The sequence below is a fragment of the Cervus canadensis genome, chromosome 15 (assembly GCF_019320065.1).
Source record: "Cervus canadensis isolate Bull #8, Minnesota chromosome 15, ASM1932006v1, whole genome shotgun sequence".
Taxonomy (NCBI): domain Eukaryota; kingdom Metazoa; phylum Chordata; class Mammalia; order Artiodactyla; family Cervidae; genus Cervus; species Cervus canadensis.
Genome location: NC_057400.1, coordinates 23,189,825 through 23,205,121, shown reverse-complemented (window position 1 = coordinate 23,205,121; position 15,297 = coordinate 23,189,825).

Here is a 15,297-nt window from a genome sequence, read left to right as displayed (position 1 = left end):
AAAACAAAACAAAACTATCTCTTGATCTGTTGGCCCCACCAACAGAGTCATAGTAAAATCTAAAAGTAAAAACAGTGAATACAGAACAGCTTTACTATTAAAGAGAACAGATATAGCTTCCCACTTCTGGGCATGATCTGATTTTCTAGCCATATCTAATAGTAGAGCAAATAATGTTGCTTTAAGTAGATGTTTGTCTGGTTTCTTGCTTTGTATAAACAATCAAGCAGCCAGAACCCTGCTGCCAATAGATATTTATTCATGTTTGCAACAACAGCTCATGCTGCACCTGGCTAGAAGCAACATGATAAAAGTACTACCTGAACATTCCATGATAAGCACCTTTTTCAAGGTATTAACTTAAGAATTAAAGGTTCTTTCACTTTCATCCCTAAGGAAAAATGACTGATAAGCATAGGACCAGTGAGCAACGTTTTATATGTAAGGATGCTTTAATTCAGCATTTTTGCTGTAATAATTTTATTGTTGTGCTCAGTCATGTCTGACTCTTTACAATCCCATTTACTGCAGACCACCCACAGGCTTCTCTGTCCATGGGATTTTCCAGACAAGAATACTGGAATGGGTTGCCATGTCCTACTCCAAGGGATCTTCCCAAGCCAGGGATTGAACCCACATCTCCTGCATATCCTGCATTGGCAAGCAGATAACTTTTATCACTGTGCTGCCTGGAAAGCCTGTAAAAATTAATACATGTGAAAACAACTCATAGAATTCCTGTTTGTCATAACTATTTGATGTTAAAGTATAGCTTATGTCTCAATTTCACTTTATTATTCTAAAAATCAGTCTCTTTTCCTATTCAAGTCCATAACCTTTCCATTTTTAAAGTGGTACTGAATCCAACCATACTCAAGAGCAGATTTCTAAAAGAATATAGAAACAAAAAATTAGTTTCTCACTTCTCAATGTGCCTGCACACATGCCAACATGACAAAATAGATAATAAATCTCAGTAGATACCATGGATTAGGTTATTCATTTCTTGATGGCTTCAGTAAAGTTTTTAATCAGACCTGAATAATATGACATCTTCGGCGTTAATGATTAAAAGCGTATCTATGGATCATTCTTTAAGTGTTTTTAATAGACACCACTTTCTTCTTCTTATAACCAATCTGTGCATGGCCATCATTTCTACATAAATAGAAACGCCTTCAAGTTTTGAGCAGATCAATTATTGACTTATCCAAAAAAAGATTGATATTGATCTATGAGTTCAGAAATGTTTTAAAGATAATATATTAATAAAATAATGTTCTTTCATCAGTACTTGATAAAAGGACATAATCATCAACCATCACATATTATAGTGGTCTGTAAAGGTTTCCTTACTTTTGTCCACTTCATCGAGAATAATTAATGAAGAAAAAGGAGGAGGGTTTTTAAACTGTCTAAATTTCAACTCCTCAGTTTCTCTTATTCTGATTCTCCCCTTTTCTAAAAAAATATGCAGGCTGGTTTTCATGGTCCTCTGAAACTGCTGCAATGGCTTTCAAGCTTAAGTCATTTTATTTGTATTCTCATCCCATAATAATTTGTTCTCAGAGTTCGCCAGAGAAGTAGCTAACATGCAGGAGGAGCAGGTTTTTCAGCTTAATGTCTTCAGTTATGCTATTACTTAACTGTATTGTAACACTTCTTAATATGCAAAATGGCCTTTAAAATCTACTGCTTGCCCACATTTATCAGTATTATTCAATAACAATTGGCCTACTACAAACTCACAAACTCATGTGCATGCATATCACGAGCATCTCTTCAACATCATTTCTTCTCTTCAGATTCCTTATTTACTAATTATATTGACTCACAGACACTCCCCTGGCATTTTTCATGACTTTTCTAGAAAATTTGGTAATTTTAAATGGTAGATTTAAAAAAAATCACAAGAAGTTTGATGCATTCACCTATTATGAGATTCAATCTATGTCCCTACCTTTGAATCTGGGTTGTGACTTGTACACTGAACGGAAGACAGTGGACGTTGTAGCCTGTGACTCCTAAGGCTAGGTCCTAAAAAGTCATGCAGCTTCTTCCTGTATCTCTTGAACTCTTGTTCTATAGACACTCTCAGATCCCATCCACCTTGAAATGAGAGGCTCATTATTTCTATACTGAAATGAATAGAAATGACATATATAAATGACAAGAGTAGGCGTTCCAGTCAAAAGTTTCAGCTAAGCCCTGGCTTTGAGTTATGCCAGGTATCAGTCAGGGGAGCAAAGACACCCCCCAAATGATTCCAACCTCAAAGTTTCCAGTTACCCTCGGGTATCAGGACCTCTTTGAACAGAGACAAGTCTCCCTGCTGTGCCCTATCTGAATTCCTGACTCATGAAGAGCAAAATACTATGGTTGTTGTTTAGAACACTAATTTGGGAGTGGTATTTAATAAGTAGCAGATAACTAGAAGAAAAAGCGTATTAAATCATGAAGGAAAACTGAGCATTTTTTATAAGCAAGGGGGGAAGAAAAAAAAAAGCAGTTGTAAGAAATCAATCAATAACAGGCCAGACAAGGAAAACAACACGGTTATTGAGTCTACAAGAATGGTAGGAAAAACAGGGAAGAAAAGAAGAGTTGGCAGGAGTTGGCGGGTAAGGTCTCTTGGGATCTATAGATGACCATCTGTAGATGATCAGAGGATATTCAAGACAAATGTTGACTAGCAAGAGTAGAAAAATTATGCAACAGCAGTACTTACTGAGTACCTGTGTCTCTGGGTGCTTACTTAGCTGTTTCAGTCGTGTCCAGCTCTTTCCAAACCTATGGACTGTAGCATGTAAGGTTTCTTTGTCCATGAGACTCTCCAAGTAAGAATACTAGAGTGGGCTGCTGTGCCCTCCTCCAGATTATCTCCCTGACCCAGGGATCAAACCGGCAACTCCTGCATCTTCTGCATTGCAGGCAGAGTCTTTACCCACTGAGGCACCTAGGAAGCCCTATTGAGTGCCTAATGTGTTCCAAATACAAGTTACCCCCCCCAACACACACATACTCACATATATATATATATCAGTTTTTGCCACCCACCTTAATATTGTTTATTGTCATGTTCTGATACTTCCTTGACAGTTCTTTGCACACTTGAAAAATCTTTTTAAAAGAAAACTTTTCTAATATCTTATTATTGCTATTCAAGACATTGTTGCATTTGACTTTTCTTAAATTACAGTTAATGATGCCTGATTCATCATCCACTTATTGCTCCTTGCTCATAGACAAAATTAAATGTGACTGCTGATGTTTTACAAAGAATATTTGAGAAATGCCGCAAAATCTTGCAGTCAGCCATCTGTTCGAGGAACTGTTTCTTTTCAAAGAAAATATAAAGCTTATCAACAATTGAGACTCTTGATTTCTTACCAGTGGAGACTGAGAAGTGTCCAGCAAGATACAGCCACTTGCTCTTCTAATGAATTCTTGGCATCAGTGAATAAGGCATGGCTATGTGTGCATGCTTATTCGTGTCCAACTCTGTGACCCCATGGACAGTGGCCTGCCAGGCTCCTCTGTCCATGGAATTTCCAAGGCAAGAATTCTGTAGTGGGTTGCCATTTCCTCCTTCCAGGGTATCTTCCCCAAACAGGAATCTAACCCACGCTTCCTGTGTCTCCTGCATTAGCCGGCAGATTCTTTACCACTGAGCCACCTGGGAAGACCTAAAGCATGGCTGCTAGGAATGCTTTAATTGTAACACAGAGTACTGCCTGGTTCCTGACGCAGTCACTGATGCTTAGCTGATTGATCTGTATTTGCCCCAGGGCACTTTAATTTGGGCTAGTTATTTTTTTTAATACAATAGAGACTTTTCATTTAAACTTTAACTTTGTAAATATTGAAGTGTGTAATTAAAGCCAATAAAATATGGGTTTGAATATTGAAAAAAAAAATCTTCTTAACAGTCAACTCACTTTCCACTTTCACTTATACATGTTTTAATACAGCTATGATTGTGGACTTGCTTGTCTACCTGATAATACAAATGAACAATGAAATCTTCCAAGTCTTTGTTGCCATATTGTCTTCTTGTAATGGATGGTAATTTAATAATTGTCAGTTACCACAAGTAGACATCTCACAGGTATTTGGATGAAAAAGTGGATATATTGAGCATCTTATTCAATCCAACAGGTATGTTAGGAAACAATGCAGGTTTTTGAAAACATAAAATGAAAAAATATAGAGATTGCATAAATAATAAGACAGTACTTTATGCCCTTTCTCTTTTGCCCTCTTGTCTCAATCTACTAGGGTCTCTTCTATTGTGTAAAATTCAAATTCCTTCCATTGGTGGACACTGTGTCTATCTTTGTCTCTTTTCCTTCTATTCTCTTTGAATAATATCCTCATATTTTTCTCATTTCTGGCAAACTCACTGTAAGTAGGGGCCACTATTTTCTTTTACTTGACATTTTAATTATAAAAATAATTTGAGAATATATTCTTAGACTTCCCTCCTTACACTGTTCTTTTGAAAATGTCTACCCTTTCCCACAGTTTACTTCATTTTTATCATTATACTAATTCTGAAACAGTTAATATAGTGGTCCCAAACTTATATCTAGCAGTCTGTATACCAGTGTGGCTTAGAGTCATGTTTTGTTTAAGCCCCACAGTTACTCAGGGCTTCCTAGGTGGCTCAGTGGTAAAGAATCTGCCTGCCAATGCAGGAGACATGGGTTCGATTCCTAGGGTAGGACGATCCCCTGGAGAAAGAAATGGCAACCCACTCCAGTATTCTTGCCTGGAATAGCCTATGAACAGAGGAATTTGGTGGGATATAGTCCATGGGATCACAAAGAGTTGGACACAACTGAGCACGCATGCACAGTTATAAATTACATCGAGTAGCTTCCTTATGGGTAATTTTTAAAAGGGAAGCCATCTATGTATTTCTGGGTTAAATTAGAAAAGCAGGGTCTACAATTACAAGGGCATCAACCTATTGAAGTTGAGTGGCAGCTAACTCCTTCAGAAAGACACATATTTTTTCATGGTGCTATGTTCCCCATGGCTCTATTGTCTTGAACATAGCCTATTACTTCAGTAGTCCCTGTATGCCTTTGAGTTTGCAAACCCTCTTCTAGTCAATATCTTGAGAGCAAAAGATTTAAACCTTAATTTTCAGCTGCCAGCTGAATAACTTCATTCCAAAGTCTTGTCATTGATCCTTATACATAAGTACTTCCTTGCTTGGTCTGGTAAAAAATTCTCTTAGATACCAAGGTTGGAAGCTATGTACTTTTTTTTTTTTTGGCTCATTTATTTTTCCTATTCTATTGGCATTGATTAATGATGAGGACAGAGCTTATGGATTCAGCTTCTATATTTTGTTAGCTCCTCCTTACCTTTTACCTGGAAACATGAGAGATTCTAAGTGATCCCCCCACAAGAATTAATCCTATGTGTCTTTAATAGATTAATCATCCAAATGCATAACCTTAATCATATTACTACCTGGCTCAGAAAAGTTTCAGCAAATTTCTGTTGTCTGCAGATTAAAAATAAATTTATTAACTTACCATTCTACACCATTCAAAACAGGAACCAACCAATGTGTTCTCTAGAGTATTTTAGAATAGGTATGATCTTAATGATTTTCCAATTCAATTTCTTCTGTGTGTCACTGAGAAGACTAGGTCTCCAAGGGCTAAGTGACTCATCCATAATTCAATAGATAGTTGGTGGAGTGAAGATCAAACCTTGCCCCCCCTCCCCCCAGATTAAGTTTTCAGGGCTACTTCCGTGTTCATCACGCAACTAGCAACCAACTTCCACTTTCATCAACCAGGAACTAGGTTCTTGGCCTTTATCCCATTCTTCACTACCAATACCTGAACCAATGCTGCCAAGACTATTTCAAAAGTATCTCCCTCCTTAAAGGTTTTGGTCGTCTCTTCCATGTGTTCATAGAGTGAGATATATCTTAAAGTGCATTACAAAGTTTAGTTTTGTTAAGGCATTCACCACTTTCTCTGTTACATTTCATCAGCCTACTTATACCTATCTACTCTTACAAACACATTGAAGAAGGGATTGTACTCTTGCAGCAACTGGCACAGTGTCTTGAATGTAATGGTTTAAATTACCATTGAGTCCCCAGCCCAGCCTCCTTTCTCCTTCCCAACCTTACCTTCCACTAAGGATGTCTGTTCCGATCTGCTGATTAGAAATTCTTCCCTCTGGCTCAGAATGATTCTCTTCCAAATGTTCACCATGTGTTTTGTTTGTTTCACATTTTCAAATGCTAAAGGTTATTCTATTGTTTTTGTTTTAACACTTAGCTGATTTCAATATAACTTTCCTCTCTTTGGCCTTTAAAAATGTAGATCAGGAACATTAACTACTTATGTTTTCAGTACCATTAGTAATTTGCAGAGGTATATAAAACGTCATCACATATCTAAAAGGGTATGGCTAGTATAAATTGTGATCAAGAATTGTTCAGCCACAGTCCCAAGTCACTGAAAGTCTACCAGGCTTGTGTTTGTGGAAAATTTATACTAATCCTCTGGCACCTGATATTACATCCTAAGAAATAAGCAATTTAATAGTTGCTTAGTTTAATATCTATTACTAAGTAATTTTAATTTCATCAAACTGTTCATTCCAGTTATAGCTCCATGCTGTGTTGTGAAATTTAATCAAATATTAATTTGAATTCAGGTCATAACACTTCTAGTTATCTCCTCATAATTAAACTCTCACTTCAAAAATAAATTTTTAAAAAAAAGAATATACTTATATCTACAATTGCCTGTCTGCTCCTACTTTGTTTTGCTGAAAAATATAATAATTAATGCTGAATACAATAATAATCTGTCATATTTTTAGATATACAGTTGAGGGTATTTTATATTTTTATTTGGGTTGACTGAAGTAGATAGAAACCAAATTTTTTAAACTTTTACCTATGCTATCTTCCTGATATATGCATATACAAAGCCTTATTTGATCATTATATTTAAAATAAAAGTTGTCACAATTACACATTCACTTAACATTTAAAAACATTTCATAAATGAAGATAAATATAAAATATTCAAATTATTGCTTATTTTCTTCTTGATTTTTCTATCATTTTTTTTTTTGCATTGCCTACCAGTGTCAGGCCTTTTAAAAATAATCTTTTATATTTGATAAGCCTGATATCACTGCCTCTCAAATTTCTTACAAGTGCATTGAGGGCAGGGATGAAATTCTACTAGAAATGAGCACAATGCCTTGAACCTAACCAGTGTTTGAGGAATATTTTTTGAATTATTTTTGAACCCCAATCCTTCCCTTTCCTTTATTTCAATTTCATCTTGTGTAGTTTTCTACTTCTGCCCAGTACTTAGAAATAAACTCCTTCCCGGAGAAACACATATGCAGTCAGGGTTTTTAATCATGAGTAACAAGAGTAAATATACAATCTTAGTTCTCAGGAATACCGTAACTGCTATATATGAGCTTAATCAAAATGTGTTAGATCACAGACTTTAGTATTCTTTGTGACATTAATTGAATAGACATACATAATGTGCTTGCATGATACCAATAAATACAGGCCTAAGGAAGCTAAAGATGGGTAAAACATGCTCTTAGTCTTGAGGAACTTACAATATACTGAGCAAAACATATACATGACAAGAGTGATGTGTATATCATGCCATGGCAACACAGTGGTGGGACCCAGCTGAATAAGCCTAAAAATGTAAGAGAATATCACAGTGAGAAGATAACATTTGAGATAAGTTCAGAGAGTGTGAGTAGCCATTCACACTAGGTATAGGAAACATCTTTGACAGAGGAATTATGAGAAACAACAACAAAAGTGGTATAAGAGAGCAAAAGAATGAATGTCATGGCTTTACTTTCAAGGACCACAATTGAAAGTTAAATGGAATTATGGGTAGGGGGCATAACAGGTCATGAGAGTGTAAAGTACTCTGAAACAAAACATTTTACTATCACATTGGCAAGAAGATCTATTGAACATTTTGAACATGGATAATCATAAGATACAATGTATTCTCTAGAGTCAACATAGGACTTAAAGTGAAAGGCATGACATTTAAAAGAATGCTAAAATAGTCCACGTATAAGATGAGAACTTGAACCAAGGGAGATTTGTAATATTTGGTTTATTTATTTCAGATTAGCAACAACAAAAATAGACATATATGAAAAGATGAAAAGAAAAAACACTCTATTCTTTTTATATCCAACAATGGCTCTGTTCACCCATGTATACAAACTTTTTCCATTTAGTCACTAATATTTTCAGTAAGTAGTACATATCCAATAAGCATATGCTGGTAAGTGAATAATGAGTCTGAGTGATAAGTAAATGAGTTAAGTGTTACTATAGGGAATACATTTACACCTACCTCCATATGGAGATATTTGTTTTGATGCTTCCCATTACACTAAGAGGAATACTGAAGTACAGCCCATCTAATCCTTCTCATCTCTAACTAGTTAGGTTGTAATGTTCAACATCCCCCTTTCTCTTTGTTATCATAGTAAGAATTGATAGTATGGCTTCTTGATTCTATAACTCTTATTCCCTGAGATGATCTGTTATTCATGTTCTCCAATCTATTGTTATGAAGCTAGAGAAGTTTGAGTCTCATTTGGTGTAAAGCCATCATAATAACCACTTAATGTAGGTACCCAAAATATGTTAGTGTCTTACTGTATATAGGAAACTTTCTGTTTAGCACCATTTTTCATTCCAAGCTAGTAGTGACTCTAGATGGCAAATAAAACTATCACTGACTTGCTAGACAAAATGACATCAATAACAAACATGAGAATGTTTCACATTTTAACCACATACATGAGAGGTTTAACAGCTGTAAACAAGTCAGTGTTAGTTTTTTAATGTCCATTGTGCCACAGGAAAGGGATATATTAGGCTTTTAATTTTCAATATTTAGGTAGTCAATAAACAAATATACTTCTTATAAGCATATATAAATAATAGAAGGCATTTTTCTTTAAGTTAAAGTTTAGCTATATATCTCAACTTAAAATACAGTTATATATCTGAAAATTAATTACTTATTACATATGTTACATGTTTATTATTAAACACTACTTGTTTGATATTAAATAATACACACACACACACAGTTTCACACACACACAAGAAAGTGAAAGTGTTAGTTGCTCAGTTGTGTCTGACTTTTTGTGACCCTATGAGACTGTTGTTCCCTGCTAGGCTCCTGGATCCATGGAGTTCTTCAGGCAAGAATACTGGAGTGGATAGCCTTCCCTTCTCCAGGGATCTCCTGCATTGCAGGCAGATTCTTCACCATCTGAGAGGGAAGCCCACATGTATATAGGCGTATATGTGTGTGTATATACACACGTACATATAGAAATGTTTATTCTTAGCCCTCTGGAAATTGACCTTAATTAGAGACAGTTACCTTGCCCAAGGCACTTTCCCTTCTCACAGACAGCTTAAATCTAATGACTACTTAATATGTATTCAACCCCCTCTATGCAACATGGTAAACCACTAAAGAACTTTTCAAACTTCAAGGCTCCCTGTGGGATTGACTAAGACATATGTTGACATTGCATTGCCACAAACTCCTTCAATTATCCATTACTGCTTCCATCCTTTTCCTCATAGAAGTGTTGGATCCTAATACCTTATCAGTGTTCAGTAACTAAGTCATGTCTGACTCTTTGTAACCTCATGGACTGCACCACACCAGGCTTCCCTGTCCTTCACTATATAGAAGAGTTTACACAAACTCATTTCCATTGAGTTGGTGATGCCCTTCAGCCATCTCATCCCCTGTCACCCCCTTCTCTTCTTGCCATCAATCTTTCCTAGCATCAGGATCTTTTGCAATGAGTTGGATCTTCCAGTCAAGTGGCCAAAGGACTGAAGCAGCAGCTTCAGCTCAGTCCTTCCAATGACTATTCAGGGTTGATTCCTTTAAGATTGACTGGTCTGATCTTCTTGCAGTCAAAGGGACTCGCAAGAGTCTTCTCCAGCATCACAGTTCGAAATCATCAATTCTTTGGTGCTTCGCCTTCTTTATGGTCCAACTCTCACATATGCACGTGACTACTGGAAAATCCATTGCTTTGACTATATAAACCTTTGTTAGCAAAATAATGTCTCTGTTTTTAATATGCTTTCTGTGTTGTCATAGTTTTTCTTGCAAGGAGCAAGTGTCTTTTAATTTCAAGGCTGTAGTCAACATCTGCTGTGATTTTGGAGCCCAAGAAAATAAAATATGTCACTGTTTCCATTGTTTTCCCATCTATTTGCCATGAAGTGATGGGACCAGATGCCATGACCTTAGTTTTTTGAATGATGAGTTGTAAGTCAGCTTTTCCACTCTACTCTTTCACCCTCATCAAGAGACTGTTTAGTTTACCTTTGCTATTTGCAGTTAGAAGGTATGGTCTGCATATCTGAAGTTGTTGATATTTCTCCCGGAAATCTTGATTCCAGCTTGTGTTTCATCCAGCCCAGCATTTTGCATGATGTACTCTGCATATAAGTTAAATAAGCAGGGAGACAATATACAGCCTTGACTTACTCCTTTCCCAATTTGGAACCAGTCTGTTGTTACATGTCCAGTTTTAACTACTGCTTCTTGACCTGCATACAGGTTTCTCAGGAGGCAGGTAAGGTGGTCTGATATTCTCAGCTCTTTAAGAATTTCCCAGTTTGTTGTCATCCAGTCAGCGGATTTAGCATAATCAATGAAACAGCAGATTTTATTTCTTGAATTATCCTGCTTTTTTTATGATCCAATGGATGTTGGCAATTTGATCTCTATTTCCTCTGCCTTTTCTAAATTCAGCTTGTACATCTGAAAATTCCTAGTTCATGTACTGTTGAAGCCTAGCTTGAAAGATTTTGAGCATTACCTTGCTAACTTGTGAAATAAGCACAATTGAAAGGTAGGTTGAACATTCGCCACTGGTTTTCTTTGGTATTGAAATAAAAACTGAATTTTTCCAGTTCTGTGGCCATGGCTGAGTTTTCCAAATATGCTGACATACTGAGTGCAGCACTTAAACAGCATCATCTTTTAGGATTTGAAATAGCTCAGCTGGAATTTCATTACCTCCACTTGCTTTGTTCATAGTCGTGTTTCCTAAGCCCACTTGACTTCACACTCCAGAATGTCTGGCTCTAGGTGATTGACCATACCATCGCAGTTATCCAGGTCATTAGGACACTTTTTGTACAGTTCTTCTGTGTATTCTTGCCACCTCTTCTTAATCTCTTGTTTTTCTGTTAGGCTCTTATTCTTTGTGTCCTTTATTATGTTCATCTTTGCATGTTATTTTCCTGGGGTTTCTGTGATTTTCTTGAAGAGATCTCTAGTTTTTACCGTTCTGTTGTTTCCTCTATTTCTTTGTTCCCTTAAGAAGGCTTTCTTATCTCTCCTTGCTCTTCTCTGGAACTCTGTATTTAGTCGAGTATATCTTTCCCTTTCACCTTTGCCTTTCACTTCTTTTCTCAGGTATTTGTAAGGCCCTCAGACGACGGACTTTGACTTCTTGCATTTCTTTTCCTTGGGGATGGTTTTGGTCACTGCCTCCTGTATATGTTATCAGCCTCCATCTATAGTTCTTCAGGTGCTCTGTCAACCAGATCTAATCCCTTGAATCTATTTGTCACCTCCACTGTATAATCATTAGGGGTTAATTTAGGCCATACCTGAATGGTCCAGTGGTTTTTCAACTTTCTTCAATTTAAGTCTGAATAGTTTATAGTTGATCTATTATCCTGATGAAGATGCAAATGATTCACTTTCAGTTCATGTAATAGCATAAAGTTGGGGATCAGCTGAGTCTAGTAAGAGAACAAACCTTAGTACAATGAGAAACTTGGTTTATCATCTATTATTTTGAATAACTGAACTAAATTTTTATTGTTGTTCAGTCGCTCAGTCATGTGTGACTCTGCAGCCCCATGGACTGCAGTGTGCCAGGCTTCCCTGTCCTTAGCCATCTCCCAAAGCTTGCTCAAACTCATGTCCATAGAGTCATTGATTCCATCCAACCATCTCATCCTCTGTCGTCTTCTTCTCCTACAGCCTCCAGTCTTTCTCAGCATCAGGGTCTTTTCCAATGAGTCAGCTGTTTGTATCAGGTGGCCAAATTATTGGAGCTTCAGTTTCTGCTTCAGTCCTTCCAGGTAATATTCAGGGTTCATTTCCTTTATGATTGACTGGTTTGATCTCCTTGCTGTCCAAGGGACTCTCAAGAGTCTTCTTCTGAAATAAATCTGAAATAAACTTTAGGATTTACTATGTATATTTTTAAAATGTGATGATATGAGGATATAGAATAGATGCTTCATTTATTAAAATCTTATTCAGTATCTGTCATTTTTCAGTGTGTTGTTAAATGCTGAGATTAAAAGAATAAATAACAATGCCCCCTTTTTTGGAAAGACATGCCATGTGTAAGAACTAGTTGATTTAGAGGAATCTTTAAATAATGACCTGAACATCATATAATTTATAGCAGTTATTCTCCAAATGTGGTCCCCAGAAAGCAGTATCAGCATTACCTGTTAACTTATTGCCATTGCAGATTCTCAGACCCCACCCCAAACCAACTGAATCTGAAACTCTAGGGTAGATCCCAGCAATCTCTATTGACCAAAATGTGAAATGATTCTGATGCTTATTACTATTTGGGAACCAATCCTTTAAAGAATTACAAGTTTTGAGAGTGGTAATTAAGTTATGGTTTTTCTTTATGAAAGTAAAAACTAATTTGAACTAAATGCATGTTTATCACTGCAATATATAGCAGTTTCTTAAATGAAATTGGAGGAAAAATTATCTAATTAAAATGCCACATCCTTTAAAATAATTTTGCAAAATCCTAATAAATTATAAACACAGAAAGCAAATGAAAAGAAAGTTAAACCAAAACAACAAAAAGCTCTCCTTCCTTTGCTGATTTCTTAAGAATCTTTTTTTTTTTCCAAATGGGAAGACTCTCTCCACATGATACTCTTTGCCTGTTACATTGGGAGGGATTCTTTTAAATCTTATTATTATGAGGGTATTTAGACTGATTTTCTAAGACATGGATTCCTTGACTACAATTATAATGTCTGGAATTCACCTTAGTCCATCTCTGTCACTATTAGCAAATAATAACTTTTGTTGTATAGATGAACAAAAATGAAATGGAAACAGCAGTTTTCCAAATATATTTTATGACTTTTATTGTGGTGGGCATTTTGATTGAAATGATTGAGGAAAATCTGCAATCTTATTACATTAAAAATTTTTGGAGATACCTCTTTTTATTATATATAGTGTGGTATTTGCAGTTATAAGGAACCCAGTTCAGCATAGATTATAGAGTTTCTGAAATGTTCTGCATGCTTCCGTATTTATTCTAGATTCTATTACAGTTAAATTGGGGCTATGACTTAGTAGTTTGTAGACAATGGCTTGTTAGAAGTTAGTAAAGTATATCACTTCTCAGTTACTTGAGAACAATGAGTCTTCCACAGCCTCTATTCCCTTAATGTCCCATAATGGCAGCATCAAAATATAGAAGACACCTGAATTCTTGAGTTACCAGATGGACAGTTAATCTAGATTGTTACCTAATCCATATAATATTCAAGAAACACAGCTTTGCTACATTAAGAGTGGAGATTTATAATCTTGATGTAGCATAGCCTAACATCCTGTCTAATTATTCTGATTATCTTTAGTAGCCTTTTCCCTAATAATCACTAATGGGAAATAGAGCTTGCTCTTGCTTGCAACCCTTCTATGGAGGCTTTTTGTTTGTTTTTACTTTTTGAATAGATAACACATTCATATGGTTCATAAACTAAACACAGATTTTCCTTAAAAGTCTGATAGCTTGGGTTGTATTAAACATGACTGTGTTCCCTACTGTGCTTGTGGTAAGGTTTATTGTAAGATAACCTTATGGGTCTTGTACCGAGAAAATCCACTCATGGTAGAAACTTTAGATTGTCCAAATGTCACAGAGAAGACCTTTCCAGTCTCCTACATGCATATCAGGAGCTACTTAGAACAGACATAGATAAACGTTTATTTAAGTCTTTTTACCAGGGAGTATGCTTTGGAGTAAATTGTATTCTCTCAAAATTCTTACATTGAAGCTCTAATCCTCAGCATGACTGGATTTGGAGACAGGGTCTATATGGAGGTAAGAAAAGTTAAGTCATGAGGGTAAGGCCTTAATCCCATAAGACTGACTTCCTTATAAGAAGAGGAGATAGCAGAGAGTTTTCTCTCTGAATGTGAACAGAGGAATTCTGATAAGCACTTTCTTATAAAGATCTGCTTTAGGTCATTTACTGTATCCATTTCTGTTTTTCAATATATTGGCTTCAAGTTTGATAACAACTCATTTATGGTTCTTTTTTCACAGATTATTTTAATAATTTTGAGGCAATTTTAGAACCATTGTTTGAAATAGATACTAACTTGGAATCTTTGTATTCCCAGTACCTGACACGAAGCTCTAATTGTGCAACAGATTTCTGATATTATTTGAGAATACATGAGGCACTCTGAGACATTTTTGAGGTCCCAGTACAATCAGTATATTTTTCTCCTGAAATGATCCATCCTGAAAAAATTATTTGGAGCCTTCAAGGCATCCACACACCTTTCCATACTTAAGAAAGTTCTGTGTATGGTTTGTTGTTATTGAAATAAATCTTGGATTTACAGCTGTAGTATGATAAAGATATTATGATTGCTATTCATTAATTAAAAATTATTGAATGCCTATAATGTGTCCTAGGAATATAACAGTAAAAGAAATGAGCAAAAACTCCGTATCCTGGATCTCACATTTTAGTTCAGAGAAATCTACAGCCAAAAAAAAAAAAATAAAATCAAGTGGTAGTAAGTTCTGTAAATAAAATGACATGTCATCCCTTCCATAAAAGCAGAGTGCCACCTCTCATTACTTAAAGACAAAATGCCAAAATATCATAAATCATTAATACTTGGTAGAATAAATGCAATGACCAATTTTAGTTATATGGTTTGTTTTTATTGAAATAAAACAAATTATCAACAATCCTTTTAAAAGATATTCTTTGAAGTGGAGTTGACTTATAAGTACATTACTCAGTGTACCCTCTACTGCTGAGTTTATGAGGTCTCATCTCCTCTATCTGAGGCTCATGAATTTTCCCTTTCTTAGCTGAGGATCCTTAACGAAGTCCCTTCCTTCGCTAAGGACTCTCCATCCTGGCATATTGCAAGTCAATTCTTGGATGCT